Genomic DNA, 16,898 nt, shown 5'->3' on the forward strand with positions numbered 1-16,898 from the left:
CCGCGCCGGGTGCTGCCCCGAGACGAACGACAGCGAGGAGGTGCTCGGCCTTGGCGACGGTCGCGACGAGGGTGAGGGCGAGCCCGCCCTCGGCGGCGACCGTGTCTCGTCCAGCTATGGTGGCTCTTCCTCCGGTGACAGCTCCAACAGTGGTGGCTATGACCAGCCGCCGTGCCGCCGCGCCCGCTTTGAAGGCGGCAGCGGGTCGTCTCGTCGCCGCGCCTCCGTGAAGCGCGAGGAGGGGCTGGCTAGGCTCGGGATGTCACTAGGGGCCTGTGTAACGCCCCGAGACCGACGCTCCAGACACTTTCCATGTTTTGCATTGTTGCCGCGTGTTATTTTTGTTTGTTGCATTTCATCATGTCATCATACGCATTGCATCCACATGGTTTATTAAAACTTGCATCCGCTCGTAGTTGTCGCGTCTCCCCTTGCTTTTGTTGTTCGTTCCGAGACCAACCTTGTTATTCGTTTGCCCTCTTGCCAAAACCGGAGTCTCTCTGTATGGTGCATCGACCTCTTGCCGTGTCCGAAACTTCCCCGAACCCGAACCGGACTTTCATTACCGTTGAATCCGGATCATCCCAAACATCTATAAGATATCTCCGTTTTGTTATTTGGACGCCCATAGCCTATTTTTCTCGACCGTTCAATTTTGTTCGGAGGGTCCGTTTTGCCTTAAGCTAGTCCACCTAGCTATTTATACAGTCCAAACCCTATTTTCTAGGGATCCATTCCATCCATCCCATCTGCCACCACTAGCTGTCCCCCTTTCCTCGAGATCTTGCCTGATCCACCCAATCGATCATGCCTTCTCCTCATTTTCCCCATCCCACCAACCAGCAAGCCACCACCTTGTCCTCCTCGTCTCTACAGCGAACCCAACCAGCACCCCCCTCGATCGACCTCCGCCGCGGCCTCCCCTGCCTCCATGGACGTGTCCAGCACCTGCAGAGCAGCACGTCCCCTCCAAGCGCTGCCTGTTTCGCGCCCGAGGAGATGCTCGCCGGCCTCCACCGGCGACCACTTCCAGCAAGACCCTCGCGTCCCTCTCCTCTGCTTCCTCCCATTTCCCTTCTTCATGTCTCTCTCTCTCTCACGGGACTGCCTCTCATCTTCTTCTACAGGAGCTCTCCGCCATGGCCGTTGAGAGGAGTTCGTGTCCCCGTGCCCAGATGCTCCTTCGCCGCTGCTGTTCCACAGGAGCACCAGTGGCTCGTATCCGCCCCCTCGTCCACCTGTCGTCCCCATCTCCGGGGCTCCCCCTGCACTTCTGCTGCCGCTGCTTCCGCTCGTGCGGGACGAACGAGTGCTTTGTCTGCCTCCCCAAGCCGCCGCCCTGGCCTCGGATCCGGCCGGTTCCCGTGCGCCCTCGCTCCGCCAAGTCCCTCTTCAGCCTCCTGCAGACCGCCGTGCCTCTGCTTTGTGCGTGCGGCCGCCGCCTTGGAGACCCGCGTCCCCATCGTTTCGGCGTTGCCCTTCGTCGAAACCGCGCCAAGATGCCGTCTCCTGCCTTCGCCAAGTCCCTGCCGCCGTCCCCTTCTGCTTCGTCATCGCACGCGAGGAGGACGACCCCAGCGCCAAGTCCCGCTTCGCCGTCTCCCGCAAGTTCCAGGGCGCCGCTGCTCAGCCTCGTCCTCGCCGGAGTCCAAGCCGCGCCTGCTGCCTCCCCTGCTTCGCGTCGAACTGCTCCGGCCCGCTCGCGTTGACCAAGCCAACCGAGCGCCTCGGCGTAGCCTCCCGCGCAAGTCGGCCCAGCCCCAGCTCCAGCCGCGGCCTGCCAGCTCCTTCACCAAGCCGGCCCATCTTCTCCTCTGGGCCCAATGTGAGCAGCGCACCAGTTCCAGCCTGATCTTTTTTTTCTGCTCTGGACGATTTATCTAATTTCCAGAGAAACTGCATGTTTACAGCAAAACCCTCCATGTTCATGCTTTAATAACTCCACAACCATGCATCGGATTAAAATCTTTCAAACATGTAAAATACTTAGAATTTTGTGTAGATTAATAATATGCCACTTTCTTCCCATGATAAAATGTTTAACATGCTGTTTGTGTTTATTTTGCATAATGCCATACTAAAATGCTTTAATTCATAACTAAATAACCGTAGCTCGGATTTTAATAAATTATATATGTAAATGGGGTAGAAAAATGCATAGTTTAACTTGGTGCACTTTATTTTTCTGGTTAACAACATTAAAATTGTGTTTATGGCAGAACAGTAACAAATCTAAAATATGGACATGAGGATTTTCCGAAATTGTTGTTTGTTGTTCCGGCCTCATTTAAACTTGCCTAAATAGTTAGTTTACTTATGCTTCACCTTTTGCCAGGTTTAAAAACATTTAATATTGTGGGGTACACAACCGAGAGTTAACTAAATAATTAAATGTGGTGTTTCTTCAATATGCAACTCGTTGCATATTGAGCTCCACTTAACTTGTAGTATTGTTTGTTGCACTTTGCCATGCCACGCATATTTAAACCGGACATGCATCACACTTGTTTGTGCATCATGCCATGTGTATGTGGTGGTTGTTTACTATGTTGTTTGTTTCTTTCCGGGTTGCTTCTCTCGTTAGCTTCGGTTTCGTTCCGGAGTCGTGAGGATTCGTTCGACTACGTCCGTTTGTCTTCTTCATGGACTCGTTCCTCTTCCTAGCGGGATTTCAGGCAAGATGACCATACCCTCGAAATCACTTCTATCTTTGCTTGCTAGTTGTTCGCTCTATTGCTATGCCGCACTACCTACCACTTGCTATATCATGCCTCCCAAATTGCCATGAAACCACCTCTAACCTTTGTCACCCTTCCTAGCAAACCGTTGTTTGGCTATGTTACCGCTTTTGCTCAGCCCCTTTTATAGCGTTGCTAGTTGCAGGTGAAGATGAAGATTGCTCCATGTTGGATTATGTTTATGTTGGGATATCACAATATCTCTTATTTAATTAATGCATCTATATACTTGGTAAAGGGTGGAAGGCTCGGCCTTATGCCTGGTGTTTTGTTCCACTCTTGCCGCCCTAGTTTCCGTCATACTGGTGTTATGTTCCTTGATTTTGCGTTCATTACGCGGTTGGGTGATTTATGGGACCCCCTTGACAGGTCGCTTTGAATAAAACTCCTCTAGCAAGGCCCAACCTTGGTTTTACCATTTGCCCACCTAAGCCTTTTTCCCTTGGGTTCTGCAGACTCAAGGGTCATCTTTATTTTACCCCCCTGGGCCGGTGCTCCTTCAAGTGCTGGTCCAAACCGAGCGATGTCCGGCGCCCCCTGGGCAACCAGGGTCTATGCCAACCCGACGTCTGGCTCATCCGGTGTGCCCTGAGAACAAGATATGTGCAGCTCCTATCGGGATTTGTCGGCACATTCGGGCGGCTTTGCTGGTCTTGTTTTACCATTGTCGAAATGTCTCGTAAACCGAGATTCCAAGACTGATCGGGTCTTCCTAGGAGAAGGTTTATCCTTCGTTGATCGTGAGAGCTTATGATGGGCTAAGTTGGGACACCCCTGCAGGGTATTATCTTTCGAAAGCCGTGCCCGCGTTTATGTGGCAGGTGGGAATTTGTTAATGTCCGGTTGTAGAGAACTTGACACTTGACTTATTTAAAATACATCAACCGTGTGTGTAGCCGTGATGGTCTCTTTTCGGCGGAGTCCGGGAAGTGAACACGGTTCGGGTTATGCATGAACGTAAGTAGTTTCAGGATCACTTCTTGATCATTACTAGTTGACGACCGTTCCGTGGCTCCTCTTCTCGCTCTTATTTGCGTATGTTAGCCACCATATATGCTTAGTGCTTGCTCCAGCTAGACCTCACTACCCCTTTCCTACCCTTAAGCTTAAATAGTCTTGATCTCGCGGGTGTGAGATTGCTGAGTCCTCGTGACTCACAGATACTTCCAAAATAGTTGCAGGTGCCGATGATACCAGTGCAGGTGACGCAACTGAGCTCAAGTGGGAGTTCGACGAGGACCTTGGTCTTTACTATGTTTCATTTCCTGATGATCAGTAGTGGAGCCTAGTTGGGACGATCGGGGATCTAGCATTTGGGGTTGTCTTCTTTTCTTTTGGTTCCGTACTCGGACCTATGTGTGTACTCTGATTGATGTATGAATTTATTTATGTATTGTGTGAAGTGGCGATTGTAAGCCAACTCTTTATCCCACTCTTGTTCATTACATGGGATTGTGTGAAGATGACCCTTCTTGCGACAAAACCACAATGCGGTTATGCCTCTAAGTCGTGCCTCGACACGTGGGAGATATAGCCGCATCGTGGGCGTTACAAGTTGGTAATCAGAGCCATCCCCGACTTAGGAGCCCCCTGCTTGATCGAATCGCTGGCGTTGTTGAGTCTAGAACAAAATGTTTTGAGTCTTAGGATTATATATATCGGAGACTTGGATTCTTTTTACTCCTCAGTCCCTTCGTCGCTCTGGTGAGGTCCCCTGACGTAGAAATTTTGACTCTTCTCTCCTCAAATTTCACTAAAAATAATTTTAGGATCACGCGGGTATCTTGGAATCGTTCCGATGGTTTTGTGACGAGAACATTGTTCTTGGTGCCTCCTGACATTTAGGGGTTGTGGCAGTGTCCCGGGGAGTTGAGCTCCGAGGTATTGTCGTCACAATTTTATCGTTGCAGTTCTGGAATACCTGAGTTTCCCCGACATCGAAAATCTCTTTTATGCAGTTGTTGGTGAGATCACCTCGACGCCACCCAGTACTGGGGCGGGAGTTCGGGAGTATTGCCATAACTCGTATAACGGATGCTTTTCAAAGGTTCAGGTAAATGATTTCTGAAAGTTTCTTGGTTATGTGTTGAAGGATGGATACAGCTGGATCTAGGTATTGTTAGTTTGGGTGATATATTTTGTGTCCCCTGTATCCCCAACACCTGATTGCATAACCAGAAATTTTCGGGAGTTTATAAGTGGGAATTCAAGTAGCTCCTAGGATATCTTTCTGACAGATGCATGATATGATATTGGGGTTCGACGTCTAGTGGTCCGCCTTTCCACGGTTAGTTTTACAGTGGTCTCGTAGTGTCTTAAAGAGTCCTTGGCTATGCCGACTCGGGGACGCTTCGTATGTCACGTGCACTGCCTTGTACATGATGGTTCTGTACGATTGAGCCCGTGTGGGCCCCACCACGAAAACTTCGAACGAAATCTCTATCATATGTTTGTTCCGGCTTATTCCGCAAGCCAAATACTTTGTTTTGTTTTGAATTGTGGTATTCGAGTTGCTTCGAAGTCAAATGTTCAATCCATACCTTTCCCTAAGCGGTGTTCCCCTATTTCTATGTGGATACTAAGCCTTCTTGATCATCGAGATTGTCATGCCAATTCTTTTCTAACCGACGTGCTTCTCTTCAAGTGGATCTGATCATTTCAACATTCGCGAGATCGATTCTCAGTTCTTTGCAACGGTGTTTATTCCATCTGCCCCAAGTTGCCTTTGTTTTCCCGCCCTCCCACCCTCTTTCTTCAAGGATTCAGATTTCTTAATCATGTATCCATCTTATGGATGTGAAGTTTCTCCATTCTTTTCCATCAATCTTCTTAACCGGTGATTTCTCGTGAAGATGCTCACGAAACTTCAAGTTCATCATTCTTCATTCTTGTATTCTTCTCCGTTGGATTAAATTCAAGCTTTGTCGATCATATCTTTTCCTCGTTTCAAATGTTTCTCTAGTACCGGTGCACCTCGTAATCATTCAGCTCTCGCTATTCATTTGTTCCGGAGTGTTGAACATATCTCAGAAGATTCGTGCTTTCCATTCTCAATCCGTTCAAGGGATTTTGAGGTTGTTATATCATTCAAGCCATTTAATTCAACCGGTGCAATCTCTTTTTCAAGTAATCATTTCAACGGTGTTTCTTTTGAGTGGGTCCTAACCCACAGGTCTTTTTCCAGGATCTTACCTGACTCTTCTAATTTTTCTGGAGTTATTCTCAAATTAGTTTCAAAGTTTGACGTAAGGATGGGTTATCATCACTCATATGTCTTTCTCCAAGATCTTTCAAATTCTTTTCATTGTTGATTCAACCTTTCTATTCTTCATGGTTCCGGAGTGCCTCAACAATTCATGGTGGTGTTTCTCGTCATCATTCTCAACATTTGAAGACTGAAGAAGAGTTTCTCTTAAATCTTGGTCCGTTCTCTTGAAGATTCATGGTTCTAACTTGATGCCATCCTCTCATAATTGTTTTCGATTGCGAGAATTCTTTTCATAACCATACGGAGCATTTTCATGAGTTGTTTTCGTTTCTTGATCATCCAAAGGCCATCATGTCATAATTATTCATTCTCAGCTTTTGGATCTCGTTCTCCAAATCTTATGGTGCATCGCTCAAGTATTCCCTAGTCAGTTTGTGATCTCTTCGTTCTCATATATTTATATTCCGTCAAGTATCTTTATTCATTTTTTCTAATTCTTCCCGGTGAATTGTGCCTTTGCTACTTTCATTTCCAATTCTTACGGTGGTTCGTTCAAGAGTTCTCTTCCTTCGTTATCATATATATTTATTCGTTGTTTCAATCCTACCGGTGGTTCGATGAAGACCTTCCCAAGTTTGCGCAATATCTATCTAAATCCTTTCTACGAGAATAAGTAGTATGCCAAATCCATTGCTTGTCATCAATGTAATTGATGAAGGATAATCATAATGTAATTCTTATTCTTGCTTCATCGAGTAAAATTCAATTCCTTATTCCGGAGGTTCATGAAAATTCTCGGTTCCAAGTTGTTCATTTTTCTTTCCGGAGCTCCAAGTTATTTCGATTATATCATTTCAAAGCCCCATCTAAATCATTGCAAGGATTCTTTTCATTCTTCAATTGTTCTTCAAGATTTCTCTCGGAGTTAAGATCCGCCAAGCTATACCCTAAAATAAACATGGTGTTCAACACATGTTTTGTTTTGAGGAGTTCAAGCATTCTTCATCTTGCATTCCGAAGTGCAATTCTTTCCCAATTATCTTTTGGGATGGTGTTATGTCATTCTTGATAATTTCCCTTCGCGTTTCATGATTCACAAGTTTTCAAGAGTGATATATTTAAATTCATCATTTTCTGTTTGTTCAAGAGATCTTTTCAACCAATCAATCTTTTTATTGGAGTTGTATTGGGTTATATTTCACCTATAGCCTTCCCGAAGGAATGTAGCTATTTGTGGTGTCTATCATTGATCCAAGTTTTCTCCTATCCTCTCGGCGAGAGAAGTTCTCATCTCTTCGTTGATCTCAAGCAAGCAATTGCTTCCGTTAGTGGCGGGTTGTCACCTCATAATTTTGAGATGTGTTCCATAAGCCCACAACAAGCTTGTTCTTTTCATTGTTGATTTCCCAACAACTCCGTTGTTACCTTCTTGGAAGGATGCTTTCCAAGCTCATTTGTGGCAGAAGTTGTCATTTTCTTCTCCAGTCTTTATTCCAATGATCTATCTTCTATTTTTCTTTTCTTCCGGAGGCATGGTGATGTTGCTCTCTTCGCTCATCATCTCGAATTGTGAGGATCGTGTTCTTTTCTTACTTATCCATTTAACCGGAGTGTCGTGTTTTCATTCGAGTTCTCTCATCTTATCAAGTTTTGTCTCCTTCCTCAACCGGAGGGCTGTCTGAAATCTTTCTTACCCCTTGTGCCATTGTTTCATTAGTTCCGGAGGCAGTGTGCTGTTGATTTCATTAAGTATCCTCTCATCTTGTTAAGTTCATGTTCAATTCCTTCCATTTACAGTCGGAGTGCTGCCCAAATTATTTCATTCTTATTCCTTCCCTATCTTGTTTAAACCGGAGTGGTTTAAATATTTATCGTGTCACTTAACCTCAAGGTTCTCATGGTGTTCCTTGCTTCCGTTTACTACGGAGTGCTCTCAATTCGCTTATCTCTGTTGGGTCATTTCTTTCGATTTGTTCAACCCCAAAAGGTTCTTTGGTTTCACTCATTTGTCTAAGAAGCAATTAGTTTTACCTCTTCTCTTCCCCTCCCGTTTATCTCCGGTGCCATCCTAGATCTCGGGGCGAGATCCTCTTGTAGTGGTGGAGTGTTGTAGCGCCCCGAGACCGACGCTTCAGACACTTTCCATGTTTTGCATTGTTGCCGCGTGTTATTTTTTTTGTTGCATTTCATCATGTCATCATACGCATTGCATCCACATGTTTTCTTAAAACTTGCATCCGCTCGTAGTTGCCGCGTCTCCCCTTGCTTTTGTTGTTCGTTCGGAGACCAACCTTGTTATTCGTTTGCCCTCTTGCCAAAACCGGAGTCTCTCTGTATGGTGCATCGACCTCTTGCCGTGTCCGAAACTTCCCCGAACCCAAACCGGACTTTTGTTACCGTTGAATCCGGATCATCCCCAAACATCTATAAAATATCTCCGTTTTGTTAGTTGGACGCCAATAGCCTATTTTTCTCGACCGTTCAATTTTGATCGGAGGGTCTGTTTTGCCTTAAGCTAGTCCACCTAGCTATTTATACAGTCCAAACCCTATTTTCTAGGGATCCATTCCATCCATCCCATCCGCCACCACTAGTTGTCCCCCTTTCCTCGGGATCTTGCCCGATCCACCCAATCGATCCTGCATTCTCCTCATTTTCCCCATCCCACCAACCAGCAAGCCACCACCTTCTCCTCCTCGTCTCTACAGCGAACCCAACCAGCACCCCCCTCGATCGACCTCCGCCGCGGCCTCCCCTGCCTCCATGGACGCGTCCAGCACTTGTAGAGCAGCACGTCCCCTCCAAGCGCTACCTGTTTCGCGCCCGAGGAGATGCTCGCCGAGCTCCACCGGGGACCACTTCCAGCAAGACCCTCGCGTCCCTCTCCTCTGCTTCCTCCCGTTTCCCTTCTTCATGTCTCTTTCTCTCACGGGACTGCCTCTCATCTTCTTCTACAGGAGCTCTCCGCCATGGCCGTTGAGAGGAGCTCGCGTCCCTGTGCCCAGATGCTACTCCGCCGCTGCTGTTCCACCGGAGCACCAGTGGCTCGGATCCGCCCCCTCGTCCACCTGTCGTCCCCATCTCCGGGGCTCCCCCTGCACTTATGCTCCCACTGCTTCCGCTCGTGCGGGACGAACGAGTGCTTCGTCTGCCTCCCCAAGCCGCCGCCCTGGCCTCGGATCCGGCCGGTTCCCGTGCGCCCTCGCTCCGCCAAGTCCCTCTTCAGCCTCCTGTAGACCGCCGTGCCTCTGCTTCGTGCGTGCGGCCGCCACCTTGGAGACCCGCGTCCCCGTCGTTCCGGCGTTGCCCTTCGTCGAAACCGCGCCAAGATGCCGTCTCCTGTCTTCGCCAAGTCCCTGCCGCCGTCCCCTTCTGCTTCGTCATCGCACGCGAGGAGGACGACCCCAGCGCCAAGTCCCGCTTCGCCGTCTCCTGCAAGTTCCAGGGCGCCGCTGCCCTGCCTCGTCCTCGCCGGAGTCCAAGCCGCGCCTGCTGCCTCCCCTGCTTCGCGTCGAACCGCTCCAGCCCGCATGCGTTGACCAAGCCAAGAGAGCGCCTTGGCCTAGCCTCCCGCGCAAGTCGGCCCAGCCCCAGCTCCAGCCTCGGCCTGCCAGGTCCTTCACCAAGCCGGCCCATCTTCTCCTCTGGGCCCAATGTGAGCAGTGCACCATTTCCAGCCCGATCTATTTTTTTCTGCTCTGGACGATTTATCTAATTTCCAGAGAAACTGCATGTTTACAGCAAAACCCTCCATGTTCATGCTTTAATAACTCCACAACCATGCATCGGATTAAAATGTTTCAAACATGTAAAATACTTAGAATTTTGTGTAGATTAATAATATGCCACTTTCATCCCATAATAAAATGTTTAACATGCTGTTTGTGTTTATTTTGCATAATGCCATACTAAAATGCTTTAATTCATAACTAAATAACCGTAGCTCGGATTTTAATAAATTATATATGTAAATGGGGTAGAAAAATGTATAGTTTAACTTGGTGCACTTTATTTTGCTGGTTAACAACATTAAAATTGTGTTTATGGCAGAACAGTACCAAATCTAAAATATGGACATGAGGATTTTCCAGAATTGTTGTTTGTTGTTCCGGCCTCATTTAAACTTGCCTAAATAGTTAGTTTACTTATGCTTCACCTTTTGCCATGTTTAACAACATTTATTATCATGGGGTACACAACCGAGAGTTAACTAAATAACTAAATGTGGTGTTTCTTCAATATGCAACTCGTTGCATATTGAGCTCCACTTAACTTGTAGTATTGTTTGTTGCACTTTGCCACGCCACGCATATTTAAACCGGACATGCATCATACTTGTTTGGGCATCATGCCATGTGTATGTGGTGGTTGTTTACTATGTTGTTTGTTTCTTTCCGGGTTGCTTCTCTCGTTAGCTTCGGTTTCGTTCCGAAGTCGTCAGGATTCGTTCGACTACATCCGTTTGTCTTCTTCATGGACTCGTTCTTCTTCCTAGCGGGATTTCAGGCAAGATGACCATACCCTCAAAATCACTTCTATCTTTGCTTGCTAGTTGTTCGCTCTAGTGCTATGCCGCGCTACCTACCACTTGCTATATCATGCCTCCCAAATTGCCATGAAACCACCTCTAACCTTTGTCACCCTTCCTAGCAAACCGTTGTTTGGCTATGTTACCGCTTTTGCTCAGCCCCTCTTATAGCGTTGCTAGTTGCAGGTTTAGATGAAGATTGCTCCATGTTGGATTATGTTTATGTTGGGTTATCACAATATCTCTTATTTAATTAATGCATCTATATACTTGGTAAAGGGTGGAAGGCTCGGCCTTATGCCTGGTGTTTTGTTCCACTCTTGCCGCCCTAGTTTCCGTCATACCGGTGTTATGTTCCTTGATTTTGCGTTCCTTATGCGGTTGGGTGATTTATGGGACCCCCTTGACAGTTCGCTTTGAATAAAACTCCTCCAGCAAGGCCCAACCTTGGTTTTACCATTTGCCACCTAAGCCTTTTTCCCTTGGGTTCTGCAGACTCAAGGGTCATCTTTATTTTACCCCCCTGGGCCGGTGCTCCTTCAAGTGCTGGTCAAAACCGAGCGATGTCCGGCGCCCCCTGGGTAACCAGGGTCTATGCCAACCCGACGTCTGCCTCATCCGGTGTGCCCTGAGAACGAGATATGTGCAGCTCCTATCGGGATTTGTCGGCACATTCGGGCGGCTTTGCTGGTCTTGTTTTACCATTGTCGAAATGTCTCGTAAACCGGGATTCCGAGACTGATCGGGTCTTCCTGGGAGAAGGTCTATCCTTCGTTGACCGTGAGAGCTTATGATGGGCTAAGTTGGGACACCCCTGCAGGGTATTATCTTTCGAAAGCCGTGCCCGCGGTTATGTGGCAGATGGGAATTTGTTAATGTCCGGTTGTAGAGAACTTGACACTTGACTTATTTAAAATACATCAACCGTGTGTGTAGCCATGATGGTCTCTTTTTGGCGGAGTCCGGGAAGTGAACACGGTTCCGGTTATGCATGAACGTAAGTAGTTTCAGGATCACTTCTTGATCATTACTAGTTGACGACCGTTCCGTTGCTCCTCTTCTCGCTCTTATTTGCGTATGTTAGCCACCATATATGCTTAGTGCTTGCTGCAGCTAGACCTCACTACCCCTTTCCTACCCTTAAGCTTAAATAGTCTTGATCTCGCGGGTGTGAGATTGCTGAGTCCTCGTGACTCACAGATACTTCCAAAACAGTTGCAGGTGCCGATGATACCAGTGCAGGTGAAGCAACTGAGCTCAAGTGGGAGTTCGACGAGGACCTTGGTCGTTACTATGTTTCGTTTCCTGATGATCAGTAGTGGAGCCCAGTTGGGACGATCGGGGATCTAGCATTTGGGGTTGTCTTCTTTTCTTTTGGTTCCGTACTCGGACCTATGTGTGTACTCTGATTGATGTATGAATTTATTTATGTATTGTGTGAAGTGGCGATTGTAAGCCAACTCTTTATCCCACTCTTGTTCATTACATGGGATTGTGTGAAGATGACCCTTCTTGCGACAAAACCACAATGCGGTTATGCCTCTAAGTCGTGCCTCGAGACGTGGGAGATATAGCCGCATCGTGGGCGTTACAGCCTGCCTTCATGGATCGGTGCAACGCTGCTTTTGTTTTGCTCTTTTTCCTGCATCAAACAATGAAACCAGTATGGGCCCAGAGGGGCGAGTATCGAACTGTGGTTCCTTGGTTATTGCACTATGCGTGTTGTTCCCGTGCCGTGTTGCTATTTTGCACAAAGATAACTTAACCTGGTGCATCCGGGACGCCCTCTTCCTTACGAGGTGTTTGTTTCCTCGTGTCCACCCTGACCTGGTGGTCTGTGCTTGCTCAGGAACTGCAAAAATTCATTAGGAGGTGCGCTAGAAGATTTGCCGTCCACCCAAGCCTTACCCTGGCGCTTTGTATCACGGTACCCGTGGGGCACGGACTAGGAGAGATGCGCTCGAACGAGGGTGGCTCACGAGAAGGCAGAGAGGAGAAAAATGCTCGCGAGGGCACCTGCCTAGCCCCCTCGCGAGGTATCCGAGAGAGAGAACACGAGCGAATCAGAGCCAGAAAATGCGGTAAGAGGCGAGGGAATCGAATCAGCAAGGAACACTAAAAGCAAACTTCGGTTAAGAAAAAGCGAGCCAACTATGGAAAGCAAATGAAAAGCCGCGTCCGGCACCTAATCTAGTCTTCAAGTCTTCTCACCAGCGCGGAGCTAAGTGCTGCCACTAGGTGTGGGACGGAGCCCCGGGGCCCGAGGCCGGCGCTCCTGAGACTTCGGGGCGTGTACAGCCCCACTCATTATTACGTGAGAGTGTCAGGGGCGGCGATTCTTCACAGGCACCGGGCCTTCTTCACAGGCTCTGGGCCTTGCTTCATGGGTAGAACTTCCGGAGGTGCTGGATGTTCTAGGCCTTCTAGATGGGTATCCCGTCCTATGTCTCCAGGCGCGCGGCGACAGGCCTGGAGACATGGACAACCCTGAACGGGCCCTCCCACATGGGTGAGAGCTTGTGCAGCCCTTCCCTGGAGAGGACCTGCCTCAGGACGAGGTCGCCCACCTCGAGCGTCCTGGAGCGGATGTTGCAGCAGTGGTATCGCCGCAGCGCTGGCTGGTACCTTGCCGCCCTCAGCGCAGCTTCGCGACGACGTTCCTCCCCCAGCACGAGATCCATCCCCCGCGTGGCGTCCTGCTGCGTTTCGTCGAACGCTAGGACCCGTGCGGAGCGATGCTTGACCTCGTGAGGGAGGACTACTTCAGCTCCGTAGACAAGGAAGAATGGGGTCTCGCCCGTTGGCTTGGTGGCGGTGGTGCGGATGGACCACAGCACGGACTGAAGCTCGTCGTGCCAGCCCCTGCCACATGCCTCGAGCTTCTTCTTGAAGGTCCTGGTCTAGAGGCCCCTCAGAACCTCCGCGTTGGCGCGTTCGGCCTGGCCATTGCTCCTGGGGTGCGCCACCGAAGCATAGCAAATCTGCGTTCCAAGGTTAGCACAGTAGGTTTTGAAGAGGTTACTAGTAAACTGCGAGCCGTTATCTGTGATGATGCGGTTGGGGACCCCGAAGCGGCTCATGAGGCCCTTCATGAACTTGATAGCAGAGCCGGCTGGGATGGTACGGACGGCTTCCACTTCCGCCAACTTGGTGAACTTGTCGATGGCGACGTAGAGGTAGCGGTAGCCCCCTGGCGCTCGAGGGAACGGGCCCAGGATGTCCAGCCCCCAGACCGCGAACGACCACGTGAGCGGGATGGTCCGGAGGCCCTAAGTCGGCTGATGAATTTGCTTGGCGTGGAACTGGCAAGCCTCGCAGGATTTCACCAACTCGGCTGCGTCGTTGAGCGCCGTGGGCCAGTAGAATCCACTGCAGAACACCTTGCCGACGAGAGTCCATGACGACGAGTGGTGTCCGCAGTCCCCACCGTGTATGTCAACCAGCAACTCCTTTCCTTGGTCACTGGAGATGCAGCACAGCGTAACATCGTTCGGTCGCTTCCTGTACAACTCACCGTCCTAGATACAGTATGCCGTGGCTTGCCGGGCACGCGCTCTGCGTCCTCTTCCTTCTCCTGCAGCATCCCTTGCATCAGGTATTCCTTGAATTCCATGGTCTAGCATTCCTCCTGGGGCTCCAGCACCAAGAGCAGGCGAGCTCCTGAGGTCGGGCCACAGGCTGGGGCTCCCGTGGCAGGTGGCTGTGGGAGCTCCTCCCGAGGCCGAGCCTTGCTTGAAAGTGGTGGTGTCACTCATGGCTTGAAGAGCCGTTCCTCAAAGACGCCGGGCTCTTGCGGCTGCCGCTTGGATGCTCTCCTGGCGATGTCGTCGGCTTCCTTGTTGGTGCCCGAGGGCACGTGCTGTAGCTCCAGGCCCATGAACTTCTTCTCCATCTTGCGCACCTCCGTGAGGTATGCCTCCATATGCTCGTCCTTCGGCTCGCATACTTTGTTGGAGAAGTTGACGAGAAGCTGCGAGTCGCCTCTAACGATAAGGTGCTTCACCCCCAGAGCTGATGCGGCCTTCAGGCCAGCTATCAGGCCTTCGTATTCTGCGATGTTGTTGGAGACCTTCTTGCCGTGCTAGAATCAGAGTTGCACGGCGTAGTAGAGCTTATCCTGAGTGGGCGAGATTAGTACTGCTCCAGCCCCTGCGCCCTGGTGCGTGAAGGTGCCATCGAAGTACATGACCCAACCGTCCAGTGCCTCGCTTCCTGGCGAGGTGGATTGGTCTTCGCCTTCTTCGAGTGTCGGGGCATCCGTCCATTCCGCCATAGAATCAGCGAGCGCGGCCCCCTTGATGACCCTGGTGGTGCTGAACTCCAACTGGAATGCTTGCAGCTCGATGTTCCACTCAGCGACCCTTCCAGCTGAGTTGGGGCTCCTGAGCACCCCTCCAATGGGTAGGCCGAGACGACCTTGATAGGGTGGCCCTGGAAGTAGTGCCGCAGCTTGCGTGAGGCCACCAATAGCGCGAGCAGGAGCTTCTAAGGCATGGGGTATCGTGCCCTCGCGTCCCGCAACACAGTGCTAACAAAGTACACCGGGTGCTCGACGAGGGCTGGCGCGCTGTTGAGTCTCGGGTCTTGCGGAGATTGGGGCGTCTCATGAGGTGAATGGGCTCCTAAGGCCTGACTGCTTTCGGGAATTTCGGCAACATCGTCTTGCTGAGCTTGGTCTTCTACTGCCAAGGCTTTTGCGGCGCCTTCTTGACCCTGCATTACTGCAGCTATAGCTTGGCACAATGGGCCCTTGGATTGGTGCTCCTCCCGAACCGCCACCAGCGCTGCGCTGGCGGAGTACGGGGCGGCGGCAAGGTAGAGCACTAGGGGCTCGAGAGGTCGAGGTGCCACCATCACCGGAGGGCTGGTCAGGTACTTCTTGATGTCTTGGAAGGCTCAGTCGGCCTCTGCGGTCCACTCGAACGGGCCCTTCTTCTTCATGAACGTGAAGAAGGGTAAGGCGCACACTCCTAGCTTGGAGATGAAACGCCCCAACGAAGTCACTCGTCCCGCCAGCTTCTGCATCTCTTTGAGGGTCTGTGGTGGGCTCATGTCCTCGATGGCCTTGATCTTCTCTGGGTTCACCTCGATCCCTCTGTGGGACACGAGGAATCCCAGCAGCTTGCCGAAAGGGACACCAAACACACACTTCTCCGGGTTAAGCCGCAAGTTCACCTGGCGCGGGCTCTCGAAGGTCTCCTCCAAGTCTTGAATCAAGGTTCTCGCCTCCCGAGAATTTACCACTATGTCGTCGACGTAGGCCTCTGTGTTTCTCCCGAGCTGTCGCCCCAAGGCGATGTGCATTAGTCGCTGAATGGTCGTGCCTGCGTTGCGCAGCCCGAAGGGCATGCAAGTGTAGCAGTACACCCCACACGGGGTCAGGAAGCCTTTCTTCTCCACATCTTCCACCGCCATCTTGATCTGGTGATATCCTGAGAACGCATCTAGGAAACACAACAAGTCGCACTCGGTGGTGTAGTCGACGATCTGGTCGATACGCGGGAGCGGGAACGGATCTTGGGGGCAAGCTTTGTTAAGGTTGGTGAAGTCGACACACATCCGTTCCTTCCCGCCTTTCTTCGGCACTACGACTGGGTTTGCCAGCCATGTGGGATACCGAACCTCGCGAATGGCACCCACCGCCTCCAGCTTGCGGGTCTCCTGGACGATGAAGGCCTGCTTCTCCGTGGATTGCCACCTCGCTCGTTGCTTGACAAGGTGCATGTTGGGGCACACCCTTAAGTGATGCTGAATCATCTCTCTCGGAACCCCCACCAGCTGATTGGGCTCCCATGCGAATATATCCTTGTTTGCGCGCAAGAACCTTACCAGCGCCTCTTCTTGGACGGGACCGAGGCCGGCACGTATGGTGAAGGTGGCTCCCGAGGGTCCGTCCTCATTGACTGGCACCTGCTTGGTTTCCGCCTTGTCTTGGGTGAACAACTGCTTCTTCTTGGTGGGCGCGGCCTCCTTGGCTTCGGCGGTACCGGCGCCGTCGGGCTGCGCCGCCGCTGCGGTCTTGAAGGCAAGCTTGAGTGCCGTTACGGGCTCCTTGGTGTCTCCCTTGATGGTGAGGACGCCCTTGATCCCAGGCATCTTCATGAGGTTGTAGGCCGGGTGAGTCGCCGCCATGAACTGGGCGAGAGCCGGGTACCTGAGGATGGCATTGTACGGGAGGCTGATGCGGGCGATGTCAAAGTCGACCAGCTCGGTGCGGTAGTTGTCGTGTGTGCCGAAGGTGACTGGGAGACGGATCTGTCCCAGAGAGTGGGCAGCGCCGCCACCAACTCCCGAGAAGGGCTTGCGGAGACTAAGCCGCTCGAGCGGCACGTGAAGAAGGCTGAAGGCCTCCACGAAGAGCAAGTTGAGGCCGGCACCGCCATCGATGAGGGTCTTGGTAACAGCCACATTGCAGATGGTGGGC

This window comes from Aegilops tauschii, chromosome 7 (assembly GCF_002575655.3).
Source record: "Aegilops tauschii subsp. strangulata cultivar AL8/78 chromosome 7, Aet v6.0, whole genome shotgun sequence".
Taxonomy (NCBI): Eukaryota; Viridiplantae; Streptophyta; class Magnoliopsida; order Poales; family Poaceae; genus Aegilops; species Aegilops tauschii.